General features: G+C 40.7%; 1 non-coding gene across 1 annotated transcript; it reads left to right on the top strand.

Moving 5' to 3' along the window:
• The first annotated feature begins 16,290 nt into the window (after positions 1 to 16,290).
• TRNAF-GAA (transfer RNA phenylalanine (anticodon GAA)) lies at positions 16,291 to 16,363 on the top strand. The gene has a single exon. It is a non-coding gene; the product is annotated as a tRNA-Phe (tRNA).
• Positions 16,364 to 17,564: the final 1,201 nt, after the last annotated feature.

A 17,564-nucleotide genomic window follows, 5' to 3' on the forward strand; every position in this document is an offset into this window, starting at 1 on the left:
GCCATGGCTGCAGGAGGAAAAGAGAAAGAGAAGAGGAAGGGGAAGGGTGGATAAGCAGATAGTCACTTCTCCTATGTGCCCTGACTGGGAATTGAACCTGGGACATCCACATGCTGGGCCGATGCTCTACCACTAAGCCAACTGGCCAGGGCTCAACAATAACTTTTAAAAGTGGTTTTATAATCTAATAAAATTCCCTTAAACATTTTAGACTGCATCTGTAAATTTAATACAATCAGTTTTTTTGAAGTCCTTCAAATGTCTAATTAACACACAAACCTTCCAAATTATTTAGACATTTTGATAAATCAAAAACATTAAAACAGTACATATGGAGAATCATAAATTCTCTTAAATATTCGCATACTGTTTACAGCCTTAGTCAACTTTCTCTTATTCTTTCCATCTTAAAAACTCACAGCTAATCAGGTGGGTATTAGACTTACCGATGTGATCACTTTGTAAGTTATATAAATGTCTAATCACTATGTTGTACACCTGAAACAAATACTATTGTATGTCAACTGTAATTCAAAACATTTTTAAAAAATTAAGAAAAACCACTTAAGTCTAGATCAATTACTCAAATGCCCTTTACATGGGAATGATTAGATTACTCTGTTAAGAACTGAGATTCTCCCAAGCTTTACCAATGCTGAAAATACCCAATGGGCACTAATTGTTTTTATTTCCATATTTGATGAGGTTGCACACAAGTGGAAGTCTTACTCAGGACAGAAGATCTGGAATCACATGCCAGGTGGGTATTCTTCTCGCCATCCAGAAGCACAAACAGAGCCGTCTTTAATGAGCATTAAGCCAAGAGGGACCTGAGTCCAAGTCTGTCAAATGGGGTGGCCTTATGACCTTCTTCAGATTATATATACATTGTTTAATTCTGAGATCAGATCTGAGGCCACCAGCCCCTGCCCTGGTGCTCTCAATATTTGGTTCGATTCTACTGTTTACCGTAGGATTCTATTCTGAACTCCTTCCATGGTCTTCTAATCTAGCAGCCCCAAAACTCTTATAACTTTGTAAATACATCCAACTGGATCCTTCTACGCACCACTAAAGGATTGGGCAGGCCCTGCAGTCACAAAGTCAAAGTCATACTACTGACATGCCAGAGAGGAAAAAGCCTTTTCCCAAGTACCTGTATCGCTTTCAATCCTGAGGAGAGAGAACTCACTTGTTCTGTTGTGTCATGTGTGCATGTCTGACGTGATCTCTGTATCCCAGGCTACGAAATATTTGGAAGGATCTGTTTTGAGAAAAAGGCTTTCTATTTTTCATGGTGATATTAGGAAAAATACACATATTTATAATTATCTAAACACCACTGCATATTAATGTCTGTATGTCTTGTAGACAGTTACATGGTGTAGAAATCATGGTATGAAACATCTATATATTTTAAAAAGGACAGATGTTAGATATTATCAAATAACTTTCTAAAAATACTAAAGATGATAATGTTATTTTTCTTCAATTTTTATTTTTTATTTTTAAATTAAATTTAATGGGGTGACATTGATCAATAAGAGTACATAGGTTTCAGGTGAACATCTCTATAGCATTTGAACTGTTGATTGTGTTGTGTGCCCATCACCCAAAGTCAAATAATTTTCTGGCACTTCATTATACCTTTCCTCCCCCCCCCTCCCCCAGATCACTGCTTAACTTTTATCTATGTTCCTGAGTCTCAGTTTTATAATCCACCTATGTGTGAAATCATATAGTTCTTAGTTTTTTTCTGATTTACTTATTTCACTTAGTATGATGTTCTCAAGATCCATCTATGTTGTCATAATTGTCACTATGTCATCATTTCTAATGGTTGAGCAGTATTCCATTGTATAATGTGCCACCTCTTCGTTATCCAATCCTCTACTGAGGGACACTTTGGTTGTTTCCATGCCTTAGCCACTGTGAATGATACTGTGATGATCATCATGATGATCATCATGGGGGTACATGTGTCTTTGTATACCAATGTTTTTGAGTTTTTTTGATAGATACTCAGTAAAGGGGTTGTTGGGTCATATAGTAAGTTCTTAATTTTTTGAGGAACTACCATAATTTCTTCCATAATGGCTGTGCAAGTTGACATTCTCACCAACAGTGAATGAGGGTTCCCCAACCTCTTCAACACTTGCTATTATCTGTCTTGTTGATAACAGCCAATCTAACAGGTATGGGATAGTATCTCATTGTAGTTTTGATTTGCATTTCTCTAATAGCTAGCAAAGATGAGCAATATTTCATATATCTGTTGGCCATATGTATGTCGTCTTGGGAGAAGTGCCTGTTCAAGTCCTCATCCCATTTTTTAATTGGATTGTTTGCTTGCTTGTTGTTGAGATTTGTGAGTTCTTTATATATTTTGCATATTAACCCTTTATTGGAGCTGTTGTTTGTGAAAATAGACACACATTTGGTTGGCTGCCTTTTTGTTTTGTTGTCAGTTTCTTCTGCTGTGCAGAAGCTTTTTAGTTTAATATAGTTCCATTCATTTATTGTTGCCCTTACTTCCCTCGCCTTTGGGGTCAAATTTATAAAATGTTCTCTATGGCCAAGATTCATAAGTTTAGTACCTATGTTTTCTTCTGTATAATTATTGTTTCAGATCTAATATTTAGGTCTTTAATTAATTTTGAATTAATTTTTGTGCAAGGGGACAAACTGTATTTTATTCTTTTGCATGTGGCTTCCAATTTTCCCAGCACCGTTTATTTAAAAGCCTTTCTTTTATTCATTATGTATTTTTGGCTCCTTTTTTGAAGATTATTTGTTTATATATACATATGTGGTTTTATTTCTGGGCTCTTGATTCTGTTCCATTGGTCTGTATGTCTGTTTTTCTGCCAATCCCATGCTGTTTTGATTATCATGGCTTTTTAGTATAATTTGAAGTTAGGTAATATGATACCTCTGACTCTATTATTTTTTTCTCTCTCTCAGAATTGCTTTGGCTATTTGGGGTCTTTTATGGTTTCATACAAACCTGGTGATTTTTTCGTCCACTTTCTTCTGGCTTGTAGAACGTCTTCTGAGAAGACTGATGATAACCTGATGGACCTTCCTTTATGTGTTCAGTTCTTTTCCCTAGCTGCCTTGAGGATCCTTCCTTTGTCATTGATTTTTTACATTTTGATTACAATGTGCCTTGGAGAAGTCCTGTGTGGGCTGAGGTAACTAGGTGTTCTGTTTGTTTTTTGGACTTGAGGATCTAACTCTTTCTGTAGGCTTGTGAAGTTCTCATCAATTATTTGTTTAAATGGGTTCTCCATTCCCTTCTCTCTCTTCTTCTTCTGAAATACCTATTATTCTTATATTGCTCTTTCTGATGGAGCCAGACAGTTTTTATCGGGGTCTCTCATTTTTTTAAATTCTGGAGTCTCTCTCTTGTTCTCTCAGTATCATCTTGTCCTTGTCTTGCCTGTCTTTGATGTCTCCGATTCTTTCCTCTATCTGGCCTGTTCTATTAGCTAAACTTGCTAGTTGTTTTTTCAATTCATGTATTGAGTACTTCATCTCTGTTTTTGAAGTTTCAATCTCCTTCATGAGGTATTTTTTTGTTTTCTGAGCTCATTAAGTTGCCTATCAGTATTTTCTCACATCTCACTGAGTGTTTTCAGCACTTCAATTTTGCATTCTCTATCATTTAACTCCAGAGTTTCTGTATAATTGAGATTGCTTTCTGAAGATTTTTTATTTTCTTTCCGAACTCCATCTCTTTCTTGGGTAGTCATGGTAGTTGTTTTATTCTGCCCTGAGGGCTTTTGAGAGCAGTATTGTTAAAAAACCAAGCAAAAATCAACAACAAAAAATAAAGATAAAAATCAATTTAAAGATAAAATTAAATTAAAATTAAAAATTAAAGAGAAAAAGCACAAAAACAAAACAAAAAAAACCCCCAAAACAAATAAAGCCACAAAAATTAAAGAACAACAAAAAATTAGAAAATTTTTTCTTAAGGTTTTTCTATATTTTTTCAGTAGGTGGCACTGAATTAAAAGTTTTAGCTTTGTTATATTCCAGGCTGAATTCTGCTAAGAAGCTGCTGTCACAGGTGGAGGTACAGCTGCAGTCCTGATGATGGGTGAGACTTTTGAGAGCTTTTCAGCTTTAGCAATGGTGATCTCTGACCTCAGAGTGCTCCGACCCCTGCATCCCAATAGAGCATAGGACCAGACAGAGAGTGCCTCTGCTCTTCAGCTGTGCAATAGGTTGCTGCCACTCTCCATACCTTGGCGGGGAGGGAGGCAGTGTCTGGGAGGCTAGGGGCCGCACATTGTATTTTTGTGTCTCTGTCTGAGTACAGGCTGTGGGCAGACCTTGGGAACCCTGGTGCTGACTTCATATTCTGCTGCTGTGGGTCAGTATCACACTAATTTCCCCGGAATCTCTCTGCTTCTCCCAGCAGAAGGAGACCCAGTCACTGCAGGCTTTTCCCCTTTCCAGAGTCCCCAAGTGCATCTTATCTTCTGTCCCCATTTTATTACCCTTCCCACATATAGTCAATTGGGTGCCCAATCCTTCAAGCACGGCTGTGAGCCCAGCTGGGGCTCCTTTGCTGAGTTATAGCTGTTGAATTTGTTGAAATTTCAAAAGGAGAGATCGAGGGTGTCTCTCACGCTGCTATTACTCTGATGTCATTCATTACTTTTCTATAATCTACTAAAGTGATAAGTTAGATTATAAAATGGTTAACTGCCTGATGTTGAACCTTACATCATTAATATGGATTCCACCTGGCATGGCATCAGGCATTTTTGCTTTAAAGTTTTGGTAGTTTCTTCTGGCTAATATTATGTTTCATTATATTAATATTTATAATAAAAATTCCCCCATATCTCCATTCCTGTCTGTCTGTCCTTGTCTATCCCTCTCTCTGACTCTCTCTCTGTCTCTGTAAAAAAAAAAAAAAAATCCCCCATAATTTTATTTTCCATGGGTTTTCTTCATCAGGTTTTGGTATTATATGTAACTCCAAGAGAAGTCTGTGCTTTGTCAGCTGTTCCCAGACTTCCCAGCCCTCTCCAGGATTCAGGTTTTTAGTGTTTTCTATGTTTTTAGAGATTGAATTGCCATTGCTATTAATATTTTTTTTTTGTGTTTGGTTGTTTTCAGAATGGAAAAGAAGGTAGAGGCACCTTTAACATATTATATAATCCAAAATCCTAGTTTGTAGGGTTTGATTTGGGCAAACTCTACCGTTGGCTGGCAGTTTTCAATAAGTTGGCGCATTTTGTCGAAACAGTGACTTGCTATGTCACTTGCTTAGATCCTCAGAGCCACCACCTAAATTTGTATTTCTGACAAACTATAAGTTATGCTTACAGTATTATAAGAAATGAGGAAATAGACATGTCCCAATTGCGATGCATTAATGATTCTAAATAACGCTGTATTTTCCACAGAGGCAATTCAGGATTGATGAGTTCTATAAATCTGGTGGCCAGTGTTTCTTATGATGGGAGGTGACAGTACCACCAGCAAATTGTGGGTGTCACAGACACAGAGCATTATCTGGATAAAAAACTCTGGGAGACTGGGAGCCCTCTGCTGCCTTGTGCGACACAGATTTCCTGGACAAAGCCAGCAATTCCCTACGTTTCTGAGTTTTTGCATTCTCTTCCTCTAAATAAAATATACTCGTCATATCCTTAAACTATAACCTTATGTTAAAACCTTAAAGTTGTAGTGATATATACTCTGTCAGTCTTCAAGTACTCTCTTGCTACACCCAGAAGACCTGAATGAAATTGGAACTCCGAAAATAATCCACCACTTAGAGGCAGTAGTGACCATTTTATTAAAAAGTATGTCACTAAGTGCAATGCCAAGTTTTGGCTTAAGGTGGCAACGTAGGGCAGGACAAGGAGACCTGGTTCTTCAGTGTATTACTTTTTTCCCCCTGCTGTTGTGTATTATGTAGTGGACAGGTGTGTTTTTTTCCAACTTTCTTACAATTAATATCATTACAGGAAGCCAAATAAAATGAATTAGAAAGCACTTCTAAAAGTTTTAAAAGGATAAACAATTTGGTGCAAAGTCTTTTATTCTCATTTAACAAGAGGTACGCATTACTTTTTACAACCCTAGGACTGCTAATCATGTCAGCAAAATGATGCCTTTATCACATGAGTCATAAATCTCGGTCCCATTTAACAGTGAAGGACTATTCATAACTTCAGGTTAATAAATAGGTCTCTTTTTAGTTTCCAAAAATCTTATTTTGAAGTTCTGAGTCACTGATTTTTTCTTTAATGATGTGGTGGCAGTGAGTAATTCCATTAACGTTGTCTTTATTGGAAGCTGTGCTCTGTGTGTGGGTGTTGCTGGAATTTTGATGTTCCATTAAAAGCTTCGTGACTAGGTTTTCTGTACTGTTCTGAAATATATTTCAAAAATAAATGTACTTGTATTGACTGGATTTAAAGCTTGTATTGATGAGATCAGAAACACTGCTGAAATTAATCAAGCTCTTAATTAATCTGAAATATATCAAAGGGATCCAATCAATTGTTTGGGCGTGGGGTTGTTCTTTGCTTGCTGGAGTGTTTACAGCATTTTTTTTTCTTTCCCTGTTTGCTATAGAAAATACTTTATATGTCAAGTTCCTTCCCTCCCTCCCCTCCCCTCCCCTCCCCCACCCTGGCCATGACCGCTCTGCCCTCTGATCGCCAAGGAGGAGAAGGTCATGCTGGCTGGAAATGAGGTTAGATGGAGCCACAGCAAAAATAAAATTGGAGAAAGGGAAAATAAAAATAAGGTCCTTGAATTGGGACTAGGAAGGGAGTCTGAGGGTGTGGCTTGTGAGAGTTTCCCAAACAGACTTAGGAAGCAGAAGGGGCTAAGGTAGGTCAAGACTTTTGTCCTCTTTAAATATGCTTTGAGGCGCACCTGTTAAGAATACACTTCCTTTTTAATTACTATTGGTTGTTGAATTGTGCTTCTTTAAATGTGACTTCATAGAATAAACCCTAAGCAACATGACAGCCTCCTCATCATTTATTCAGGGTATCTCTCTCTCTCTCTATCTAGAAGAGAAACTATAAGGTGATAGTGACTAGAAAATCACTATTTATTTTTGAAATACTTTTAAAAATAATTTTGAAAAATAACACAAACTTTTTAGCATGCATTACCCTTCCCTAAATTACTTATTTGTTATGTTCTCATGATCAATCATTATCATGTAATATGACAGAGAATCTTATTGTATTAACCCTTTGTTTAAACATTTGTGAATCATATAATATATATGGTACCTGGGTTTTCAGAAGGTTTTTTTTTAATGATTTTTTCCCCCCTGACTTTAAAATGGATATTTTGGGGAAAAATATAGAACAATAGAAGTAAGAAATGTTACTCACAGTGTGACCTATCAGTGATAATTGTTGCTAAAATCTTGGCTTCTAAGATTTTTCTATAATTAAACTGTCTTTAAGTTTTGTATCCTATTTTGTCTCTAACAACATTGTTGTGGCTGAGAAATGTATTATTAATTCCAAGAGTCTAGCTGAATTATTTTTCTAAGAGAAGAAGAGAAGAATGTATATTTGGGACCATCTGAGCAGTCCCTGTCACAGATATCTAGTTCTGAAATTGATGTGTCGGATGTTTCTCACCTTCTGTAAGGCCCCGATATAAAGGTGGCCCATAAGTTTCCCAGAAATGCTTTTCTACTTTGTTCTTTCCAGTAGTAAACAAGAGTGTCTGTTTCAGAGAGCTCTTGACAACATTTAGTATTATCACTGGAACAAAATATTTGAGTTTATAGAGGAAAAATAAATCACCACTATATTTGCATTTCTATGATTATTAGTAGGACTAAATTCTTTTTACTATGTTCGTTGGCAAATTAAACTTTTCTTTTTCTCTTCTTTGCAAATTGTCTTTTTATGTCTTTAGCCCACTTTTTTTTTATATCTGCATTCAGACACTTGGAACATTATGCTTGAAATTAGTATGTCTAACAAGTGGGGAAGGTACGTGAATTGTTTCCTTTAGTGCTGAGAATTAAAAACAATCTTAACACAAACAACAGACTTCCTCAGGCTCACAGAAAACCCCATTGAAAAACAGCTCAATGGAAAACTGTTATTTGGCTCCCTTATAAACTAGGAAACCCAAACTCATATTGGCTTTATCTGGATGCAGCAGGCAAACCAGAAAGAGCAGAAAATGCCCCCCCACCTCGATGAATCACGGGTTTCATGATTTCTTAGGAAACAGTGGAGCAATGCCAGCTTATCTCTTTCAATCAGAGCTACCCTCGGAGTCGGACTGATGGTCGGTTGCCCTGATAGAGTGCGCACGGCACATGAGGAAAGAGCGTCTTGAGACGAGAGAGAATCCGGAGCCCAGGATGGGAGGGACACGCTCAGAAGGAGACTTGAGAAATGGTAGGTCCTCCTTGGTAAGTTCTGCCACTTGCACTTCTGTGTCATGTTGGCCAGAATGCCCATTTTAATTAAAATATCCAAAGCAAAAAGGGGGTAAGAGTCTCAATACGCTTTCAGCGTTTGCATTTTAGCCTTATATTCAAGCATCTATGAAGCGCCACGTCATTCTGCTCTAACTGGTGTCATAAGTGAAGTGTGTTTGTGCTTTAATTGCACCCAAAGACTTGGACCCTCTACTACCTCGGCAGCAGGGAAGCCTTGGCTGATTGCGCCAATTTCTGAACCATCATGGCAGAGAAGAAGGGGCTTATCAACAGTACGTGGGTGACATTTGGTGGTTCTTATGCAGAATCCCTTGCAGTGTGGTTGAGAATAAAATGCCCTGATCTGTTAGTTGCTGCAATGGGCAACAGTGCACCAATCCAAATAAAAGTTGGTTTTTATGGTGAGTATACATTTAACATAGAAAAATATTTCCGTAAGTGGGTGAATCACTTGGTAAGCCAACTGATCACCCACAAGGTGGTCCCACTTGAGCCGTGTCTACCCTGAACCCCTCATATAATATAATACCGTGAGAGTATCCTGGCTACACACAGTCGATGGTTATATATCCATAACTAAAGGTAACTCACTGGGTTGGCTTTAAAATGGGTTATCTCAATTGTGACTTGAATGGTGAAATAAATCATAGCCTAGATTGCCAAAGAAATAGAAGTTCATGTGTTTGATAGGTATAACTTCTTAATTTCAGAGTTGACCATTAATTCTTCTCTATTCTGTAACCTGCAACAATGAACTATTTTATGGTAAATTACATATAATTACTGTCTTGGGATTTTTGACTGTACAGTAAATAAACACCTGTCGATCACATTATACCGGAATAGGAATAAACTTTGCAATCAGATATTTCTGAGAAAAGTTATCTAAGATTGCCCTGCAGGTGGAATTTTCTATACCATTTAAACATTTCAATGGTGAAGAGTATTAAATACCACACAATTTCCAGTTTTCTGTAGCTTTGCTATACCCTTATTCTCTTCTAGGTCTATGAAGCCTGAATCAAACTTTTATTCTCTTGCCTCTTTGGACAAAGCAGAGCTGTGTCCCAGTTGATTACTAGATGAAAGCTTGCAGAATATGGCTGTACTTTTTTTGCTCTAACATTGTCTTTTTGTTTCATCCCAACAAAAATCATTAAATTTTAAAATTTCTAGATCTCTAGAGTAAAAAGGAGGCCACAGAGAACTTAAAAACATTACATTGTTCTGGTGTTGAACGATCAAAATAAAATAATAAATGATCTTGTGTAATTTGTTGTTTTTTTGTTTTGTTTTTTTTTTATAACCTAGATTATCTTGGAGTTGTTCACAATTCTCTGGTGGCACATAACAGCGACACTCAGAAACGATGAGATGGGGCCCTGGCCGGTTGGCTCAGCGGTAGGGCGTCGGCCTAGCGTGCGGAAGACCCGGGTTCGATTCCCGGCCAGGGCACACAGGAGAAGCGCCCATTTGCTTCTCCACCCCTCCGCCGTCTGTCTCTCTCTTCCCCTCCCGCAGCCAAGGCTCCATTGGAGCAAAGATGGCCCGGGCGCTGGGGATGGCTCTGTGGCCTCTGCCTCAGGCGCTAGAGTGGCTCTGGTCGCAATATGGCGACCCCCAGGATGGGCAGAGCATCGCCCCCTGGTGGGCAGAGCGTCGCCCCATGGTGGGCGTGCCGGGTGGATCCCGGTTGGGCGCATGCGGGAGTCTGTCTGACTGTCTCTCCCCGTTTCCAGCTTAAGAAGAATGAAAAAAAGAAACGACGAGATGGGTTTCCAGTGTTGCGGTGGAGATGCTGGAAACCCCGGAAAATGATGCCACGCTGACCAAGGATTTGAAGTAAGTGGAGGTTGCACGTGAGAACGCAGAGGAAAGTCTTGATCCTGAAAAGATGACATGAACTTAAATTTTCCACTGTTATCAACATTTTCTTAAGTTAAGGTCTATTGCTTTGAGGTAGCTCACTGAGGTTTTTAGCACTACCAAGTAATTTTGACAGTTTGTTACCATCATGTAAGGTCCCAGCCTTCATAGCTGTTTCAGTTTGGTTTGGGGTGGACATCAGAAAGAGGTGATGGATTTCACAACAGGAAGCTCAAGAGGGCAGGCGAGAGTGTGTGTAGCTGAGGGGTGCCCGGAAGTCCCCTAGAGAAAAAGCAAGCTCCCAGAGAGGAGAGAGTGACCCTGGACAGCAGCCCACACGATATTTCTCCCAGCTGGGAGACAGGAGGATTGGGTCTTAGTGAGATCACGTCACGGTTCCGGGAGTTTCTCAGGAGCCAAGCACAGGTACCGACTACACTTGAGACTCTCATTCTTCTTGTACAAGAAAATCTTGTGCGTGACTGATTGCTTCTAGTGTGGCTTTGAATGGGAAGAAAGGAGGCTCAAGGAAAAGAGATTCTTAGAAAATAAGGTTGTCCTACTGAAGAGAAGACTGAGGAAGAAAAATATAAGATTTAATCCAAGGGTAGAAACTAACGGCTGCTTCCCTGCAGAGCTGTCAGTTACCTGTCTTTGAGGATCCCATCAAAGGCTACACCTGGGTGGATACAGTACTTTAAGGGATGGTAAGATTAAGAAAAAAGGGTCGGGGGCTTAAGAGGAAATTTCTTACTTAAAAGGCTGAAGAAAGGTTAAGGGTTACCTCTGGAACTGTCTGAGGACCTACTTTGGGAAAGGAGAATTTTGCTTGCTATGAAGGAATCTGAAACATAAAAGCTCATGATCAGGTTTGATCAAACATCACACACAATTTTGTCCCTCCCTTGTTTTCCCAAGGATTAATTTTGATAGTAAATTTTACCAGTGTGGAGGGGAAAGGGAGGAAGAGGGGTCAGGGGTGTCATTTCCTTAAATATCACCTTTTATATGGCAAAGATCAAACGGTCAAATTGGAGGTTCTCTCTCTTGTGGCAAAGAATTGTGTTGCTCTCTTTTGTGAGAGGCTCATAAAATAAGCTGGGTTCCATGAGCACGTGGATTGTGCAAGTTAAAGGTCACTTAAAAAATTCACAAAATTTCAGTAAGGAAAGTCAACAACAGGAGAAAACAGCACAACAAAATGGTGCGTTAGAAGATCCTTCTCAAAGCACTACAACAGTCGTTCTGCCCAATCCCCGGCTCCTAACACAGCAAAACCGTCCAGGTGAGCCGTTTGTTTCCATCCCTATTAAAAGTTCTGCAACCTTTTAAAAACAACATCCTGATCAATCAGACCTCTCTAAGTTTGTTGAAGTTTTTAACCTATGCTGGTATTTAAACCATAGTTTCTGGCTATTCTGGGGGGAATTCCTTAACACTTGATGCATTGGAAACCAGGGTCCTTCGGCACCGCTTAGAGATGCTGTTTTGTGCCACAGAAGAACTAGCCCATCACCTGTGAATGCATTTATGTAAATCTGGCACCTCTAATAAGCAAATTAGCTTAAAATACATGGCTTGCTGATGGCGAATCAGCGGCAGCATAGAAACGTGCCCAGAGTAAGCGCTGCTGGGGGCGGGGGTGGTGCTGACATTTTTGTGGAAGCCGCACCAGAACTTCAGGCCTGGGGCACTGTCCTGGGTCCTGAGGGTTGATTGCTGAGGGTTATAACAACCTCATCCACCACCTGATCTCTTCTGGCCTAGATGGCTAATGCCCCAGGGAATCCTAGAAGTTGGACCCAGTAGGGATCTTAGAGAACATGGTGTCTGTAAAGCCAGTAGCCACGGCCACCAGCACAGCTGCCTGGCCCATGCAGGTTCGCATTGAATTCGGACAGTTGGTAATGAAACAAAAGAACCACGAACTGGTGGGCCATCGTTTTTAATCCTAGCTTGCACCCGGCGGGCAAGTAAAAACACACACTGGGCTCCAAAACCCACTCACATTCAGTGCTCACAAAGCTACTGACTTATCCGAGTTTCCTAGAATCAAAGGTTTCTAGTTCACTTATTCACCTCTGTTCTCCATCTCCTTCTCTCTGCACAAACTCTGCACAAACTGTCTTCTCACTCAGCATTCCTCCATCTTGGCTGTTTCTCCTGGCCTCCTCCACGTGGCCTTTCTCTGCTCTCTGCTCTAATGCTAATCTCAGGAACTGAAAGAGCAAGCTCCCAGTCTGCCCCACTTTATAATGTAGAAATCCAAACCTTTAATCCAATATACAAACAAGGAAGTCTCTGATACAAAGTCACTTATCTGAGGCATAATGGGATTCCTCATGAGAGTGCACCACCCTACATCAAAAAGGGTGGGAAAGGCTTAGTCCCAAAACCAAGCCCCAGGCTACAAGGATCCTGCCTGTCCACAGCCCGGCCCACAACACACATTAATATAATCATGCCCATCCCAAGCAAGAAGGGCAACCAATACCATCACCTGGGCTATGGGCTTCCACGTGGGCAGCACCATCTTTAACAAAGTGAGCACAATATATTTTATCTGCCCAACAGTGTCCAGTTCAGAGCGACGGAAACAGAAGCTCATAGATGTTCTCAGTGAGGGTTGTTTAATATGGGTAACTGGAGTAAAGAGTGGAGTCCAAGGCCAAGGGACAGTTTGTTCCACTGTGTGAAGGACATGATAGTACAGTCATAACTAGGTCATGTTCACCATGACCAAACCTACTTGTGGAAAATCCACAGGGAACTTAGAAACTCATAATAGTAAATAACAGGTTTTAAAGAGAACAGTTTCTTTCCACGAGTAAATTATATTCTGGGGCAAACTGGGGTCTCCCAGTGTGACGTACATCTGAACCCTGAATCAAGTGTGGGATGGTCATGTGGTTCAAACTTTGAAGCTCAGGTCCCCAAGCCCAGGCACTCTGGACCGTCCTGGTGTTCTGTCTTTGAGCTGGGGTCACAGCCTGACCCCCTGGGCCAGGGGAACTGCTGAGCTTGCAGCGTTATGAACCCCAGTGTCTGGGGAGCAGATGGGGCTGTGGCAGCCGTGTCCCCAGTGTGAGCAGTCACTCAGGACTGCAGTAGGTGGTGTCTTGACTGCAAATCTCAGCTCTCCCAGGGACTGCTGCCTGGACGAGCCCAGACTGGTCCTGCCGTCCCCCAGGGGGTCCCTGCAGTGAGTGGATGGATGCACTTGAGGAACATAAACAGGGACTTGAGGAAGATGGAAGCAAGCTTTGTCAAGACTGTTCATTAGTAAGTGAACACGAGAACTCTTGTATTTTTCTGAAGTGAGAAGCAGGGAGGCAGTCAGACTCCCACATGTGCCTGACCGGAGTCCACCTGGCATGCCCACTACGGAGCAATGCTTTGCCCATCTGGGGTGTTGCTCCATTGTGGCCGGAGCCATTCTAGCACCTGAGACAGAGGCCATGGAGCCATCCTCAGTGCCCAGGCCAACTCTGCTTTAATGGAGCCTTGGTTGTGGGAGGGGAAGAGGGAGATAGAAAGAAAGGAGAGGGAGAAGGGTGGAGAAGCAGATGGGCGCTTCTCCTGTGTGCTCTGGCCAGGAATTGAACCCGGGACTTCCACACACCGGGCTGATGCTCTACCACTGAGTCAACCAGCCATGGCAGCACGAGAACTCTTACTACTTACTATGCTGCGAGTTAATTCTGTAGACTGAAAGTGCGTCGTCACTGAGAAGCTCAAGTCCCAGACTCTCTTACCCCACAGCCCAGTTTCCGTCGGGCGTTGGGGAAAGGGAATGGAGAACACAGAGGAGGAGCATACCCCTCTGGATACATATGAAAGGAAAGGTAATTTTAAAAGAAATTCAAGATACAGTAGTTTTTATTAAGTGTAATACTACTATAGCTTATCCTGAGGGGAGGGTAACTCCACCGTGGCTTATCCTGTGGAAAATCTCTTCTGAGAAACAGGCCTGTGCAAGCAGAGCTATTCAAGAAGATGTCATAGACGAAAAGATGAGATTTATTTTAAAGACCCTTGGCCTTTACTTCTGACCTTTTTTGGTTTCATTCTGGTAAAAGCTGTTTTTTGTCAATATTCAGAGGTTTGCTAAAATATTTCTGACGTCCCATTTGTCATTGAAAGGGCTGGGCCTCTTGAATTCTCAAGTCTGGTATTCACAACTTGAAGGTCTCTGGATTTAGAATGCCTCAGCTTTATATTTCAAAGAAATGATCCTGGGCCTAATCAGCAGCCGATGCAATGTTTTATTCTGTAAAAAATGTATTTTTCCTGTCACACTGCTGTCGAAAGAAACTGTAACTGCAGAGATTATCCAATGATCAGATCCCCAACTTCTGGATGATCTCAGACAAAGGACTCTGGCCCTTTGCACACTGTTGTATATCCCCAGAGTACTTGCAATATTAGAAGGTTTACATCTGGGGCAGACACATGCTTCTTTTCTTCTATAAAGATTTACTGGGAAAAAACAAAGAGATTAACAGAGAGTAAATCCTTGAGATTAAAAAAATTGTTTTTCATTAGAATTCTGTCTTGGTTCAACATCTCCACGTTATTCCCAATATCGTTAGCCCTAGATTCTTACCTAGAGCTTTTGACATATATGTCCTTGTTCACTGTCCTTACTTGTGCCGAATGTTTTACATGTTTACATTGTGAATGGGTACTGTATTTGTCTTCTAAAGTTGCTGTAACAAAATAGCCCAGAATAGGGCCTTAAACAACAGAAATACACGTTCTCACATTTCCGGAGGCTGGAAGCCCTCAATCAAGGTGCCGGCAGGGCGGGCTTCCCCTAAGAACCGTCAGGGAAGGATGAGGTCGAGGCCTCTGTCCTGGACTCGCAGATGGCCACAGCCTTGCTGCCCTTGCCTTGGGTGGCTGTCCCTCTGCAGGTGCTCCTCTTAGAAGGACACCAGTTAGTTTGGATTAAGGCCCTGTCCTAACAGCCTCATCTTACTCTCATCATCTCTCTGTTATCTTCAAATACTGATACTCTGAGAATTTTGACATCTGATTTTTTTTTTGGTGGTGGTGGTGGTGGTGGGGAGGCTGGAAGGGGCACAATTCAGCCCATAACAGATATCATCTCCATTTTATAGATGAAGAAACTGAGGTCCAGAGAAATGAGTTGCTCAATTCTTTCACTACACCCATTCTACCTAAAAAAAAGGTAGAACTGTATATGACAATAAACAGTGGTGTCAGATTCAGTCTTCTATAGTAAATCATATAGAATCCGTTTTCAACCAATACTGGAATTTAGCTACAACCCCTACCTTCCCTATATATTGAGTTTCTATGTTCTTTCATTGTTTAGGCTAAAAGAATCTGCGACCTTAATTCTCCTTCGCCAGGTGACTCCCAGTTCTCGGGAGACTGGGACAGTGACATGTTTGGAGGCCCATTGTTCTGCTAGCACACAGTTTATCAGATTACTTTAACTTTCTTGTCCCTATTGTGTGTGTGTGTGTGTGTGTGTGTGTGTGTGTGTGTGTATCTGCCATTTCACCTTACTGGCCTCCTTGGAGCTTTGGTCTTCAGCTGGTGTCTAATCTTGGCTCTGTTTATGGGCCCATGAAACATTGCTTTCCTGGGAGGTGGATGTTTCATTAAACATTTAGATGGACAGACACTAAACATTAGATTACAGACCACACTGTCATGCTTCTAGAAAGTAAGCATATATTAGAATCAAAAGGCCAACTAAGCCACTTTTTTTCTTTCCGCATGAAAAACGTCCATGATTTATTTTTAAGTGGGAAAGACATAACTGAGAAAAGTAAAATTATGTATGACCGCTAGATTGTAAACAAAGACCTCTGTAATATTTGTTAAATGCCTAGCTGCAACTAAAGCTGAATAGTGACCTTTTTTTTTTTTTGTCCTTATAAAACAAATATTATTCTATTACCACAACGTGGAAGAAGCTACCTAAGTAAGCTGAAGTGGCTCAGTTGGGATAGCGTTAGACTGAAGGTCTAAAAGTCCCTGGTTCAATCCCAGGTTTTAGCAGTTTTTAGATGTTTATTCTAAGTGAAGTTTCTGGGAAGTTTTACCCACAATATTTAGGGAGGCAAAGGAATACCTTCCAAGATCCTAAGTGAATGCTTGAAACCCTGGATAGTACCAGACCCTATATGTATTATTTCCTATACGTAGATACCTATGATAAAGTTTAACTTATAAATGAACACGGTAAAAGATCAATGACAATAACTAATAATAGAATAGAATAGAATAGAATAGAATAATTATAATGATACACTTAAGAAAGTTATGTAAATGTTGTCTCTCTCTCACACAAAGTATCTCATTGTCCTGTGGCGCCTTTTGATTTGAAGGAAGCACTTGGCAGCTTCTCCTTGGCACACTTGAATGGCCAGCATCACTACTCTTGTGCTTTGGGGCCATTGTTAAGTAAAATAAGAATGACTTGAATACAGGCACTGGGCCACCTTGACAGTGAATCTGATAACCTACAGGTACTAAGTGACTGACAGACGGGCAGTATATACAGCGTGGATACAATGGACAAGGTGATGATTCTGGTCCCAGCTGGGACGGAGTGGGATGGGATGAGATTTCATTACACTACTCAGAACTGTGTGCACATTAACTTATGACACATTGATTTCTGGAATTTTCCATTCATTCTATTCAGACTGAGACTGACCATGGGTCACTGAAACTTTGGGAAATGAAACTGTAGGTGAGGGGGAACTACTGTATTTGTTTCTCAAGCTCTGGGTGGATCAAGAAGGGTGGTGTCAGGTGTCCTGGTGGGCCTTTTTATATAAACCCACCAGCAGCTCAGTACTTTCTGGCTGTAATAATAATAGCTAACTTGAGCACTCAATATATATTAAACTTTCTCCTAAGCTCTATGTGTGAACTTATTTAAAATGACCACTAAAATTCTCAATAGTTGTAACACAGTTTTGGTGCTGAGATCTGGCATGTGGTATGGACACATCAGCAGTGCTTACTTTGACTTCCATGATTATTTTCATTGGCTGGGAACTTTTCAAGGGAGAGCTATGCTGTATGGCCAGAAGCCACAGCCACCATCACAGCCACCTGGCCCATGCAGGTTCGCATTAGATTCTGACAGACAGTAATGAAACAATGGAGTCAAGAACTGGTGGGCCATTAGCTTTAATCCTAGCTTGCACCCAGCGGGCAATTAAAAACACACACTGGGCTCTAAAACCCA

This window comes from Saccopteryx bilineata, chromosome 5 (genome assembly GCF_036850765.1).
Source record: "Saccopteryx bilineata isolate mSacBil1 chromosome 5, mSacBil1_pri_phased_curated, whole genome shotgun sequence".
Taxonomy (NCBI): domain Eukaryota; kingdom Metazoa; phylum Chordata; class Mammalia; order Chiroptera; family Emballonuridae; genus Saccopteryx; species Saccopteryx bilineata.